The 2,163-nt window shown below is 43.4% G+C and overlaps 1 non-coding gene across 1 annotated transcript; it reads right to left on the bottom strand.

Annotated features, from left to right (window-relative positions):
* Positions 1–1,474: 1,474 nt before the first annotated feature.
* Positions 1,475–1,590, bottom strand: LOC138294280 (U5 spliceosomal RNA). The gene has a single exon (XR_011203319.1). It is a non-coding gene; the product is annotated as a U5 spliceosomal RNA (small nuclear RNA).
* Positions 1,591–2,163: the final 573 nt, after the last annotated feature.

Genomic DNA, 2,163 nt, shown 5'->3' with positions numbered 1-2,163 from the left:
TTGGAAAATGCAAACCCGAGGGTTCTGGAGGCCCAAAGGCCCCTTCTGCTGCACCCCAAGAATTTTTTTAAGGACATGTAAGGCGCACACATGCCAAAAAGGCCTGTGTGCATTACATGTTAATTTTTTTAATGCATTTTTAAAATTTGCACATGGTTACCACCAAGTTCAACTTGGTGGTAATAGCGATTCCTTAATGCCAAATTCTTATTTGCGATTTCTTATTTAGAGAATCGCAATTCGCAATTCTCTAAACGGGCTCGCAAATTTAAGGAATCGCTATTTTAGCAATTTCTTAAATTTGCGCTGGGAATGCCTTTCATAAATACTGAAAGGCATTTTTGCATTCGCAAACGGCCATTCGCACCGTTTGCGAATGCAAAAATGGATGATACATCCGGCCCACCATCTCCTTGTGCTTACTAAAAATTAATTTGTCTTTGTGTAACATAATTGGTGCTCATATAAGGCGATCCAATACCTTTGGGTCGAGTTTCTCCTATATAACAGGCATTTGCAATGCAATGGGTTCGTGTTTGCTCGAGTTAGAGCTATTAGCTTTGTAAATTCCGAAATTTACTTTTCTTGCCACATAAATTGAAAATGAAAAATAAAACAGTTGACAGAAGCTAGCTGATTCAAAGCGCCACAGCTGCCATGAGCGTGAAGGAGAGACACAAAAGGGAAAGAAAGTCCGCTTGCAATCAAACGTACCAGCAAACATGCATTATCCATGTACCGGCCGGTGTCTAAGCTGGTAACAAAACCGTCCCAAGGAGGGCCAAACGTAGAGCATTTACCAATGATAACAAAGGATTTCCGAAAGGCAAGCCCATGAACGAGTGATAGTGATGGGCGGTTGTATGTCAGAACCACATATTCCATAGCAACGCACGACGTTACTACGAGTGCGTTACAAGAATGCCATTACCACGCATATACCTGAACATGCGTGCCTTTACAATGAATTATGTTGTAAAAGCATGTGTTTTAAAGGCAAATGCGTGGTAAAGATTTCCCCCCAAAGGCCCAATCCCCCCCAAACCCAATAACCACCCCCACCCTAACCCCAACCCTACCTAAAACAGTACCCCCAGACCCAATCCGTCGCTCTAATCCTAATCTAAAATGACCCCATGCCTTAAAACCTAACCCCCCAAAAGCAGCTCCCCCAAGCCTAAACCCCCTTCCTATTTAACCTGAAAACCACCCCACACCCTCCTCCTCCCCCTCCCTAAAACAATACCCCCCAGGCCCACTACCCCCTCAAGCAGCACCTGCCCTAACACCCAACCCCCTGCCCTTCTCTCACTAAAACAGTACCCCCACCGAAGACCCAATCCTCTCTCCACTTTTAGTCCTAAAACCAGCATTCCTATACTTAATCTGAATACCATCCCCCCACAAAACCTAACATTATAAAAACCACAATCGACCTACTTCTTAACTTCGCTTTCTTTTACTGATCATGGGGAACCTTGCGTTTAGCAAGGCTTTCAAAAATTGAGTGAAACTCTTAAATGTTCCTCTCCACGGAAATCTTTAGTAAAAGGCGAAAGGTTTATTCGATTTGAGGAGAAACCAGAGAAGGCGCCTGTCTGTGCCTCCACTAAACACCCTTCTACAGACTGTTAGGGCGATTTCATTCACAAATTTCATCTTAGAAAACCCTTTGAAACACAACCAATTTATATTAACTATTAAGCTGATACATTGATAAAACGTTGCCACAAAAAAGAAAACAACAGGCCAACTCATAAGTGACAGGAATTATGGGTATGTAAATTTCGTCATAGGTCACGTGACAGGAAAGGCTGCACCCCCACCAATAGTTTCCCTGTTCAAGCGTAATGTCGGCTCTTTTAACTCTGCACCTGTTGAATGGAGCCCCACGCGGGCTTTTGTGAGGACCAAGGAGAGGATTTGTATATGCCAAGGTCAAAGCTTGCTCACTGCTCCTTGCGGTTCTTTCTGAGAAAATGAACGAGCCGGTGTGTTTTGTACCTGAAGCCTATAAGGCTCAATCAGCTGCTGTAACTAAACAAGCATTGGCAAGGAGAAATAAGTTAGAGCGATTCGTTGTACATTCCTAACTGTGCCAAATAAATTGAAAAGTAAAACAGTTTACAGAAGCGAGCTAATTCTCTCGCAGTCAACCCTATC

Source organism: Pleurodeles waltl, chromosome 4_2, assembly GCF_031143425.1.
Source record: "Pleurodeles waltl isolate 20211129_DDA chromosome 4_2, aPleWal1.hap1.20221129, whole genome shotgun sequence".
Taxonomy (NCBI): Eukaryota; Metazoa; Chordata; class Amphibia; order Caudata; family Salamandridae; genus Pleurodeles; species Pleurodeles waltl.
This window is presented reverse-complemented; position numbering and strand designations above follow the sequence as displayed.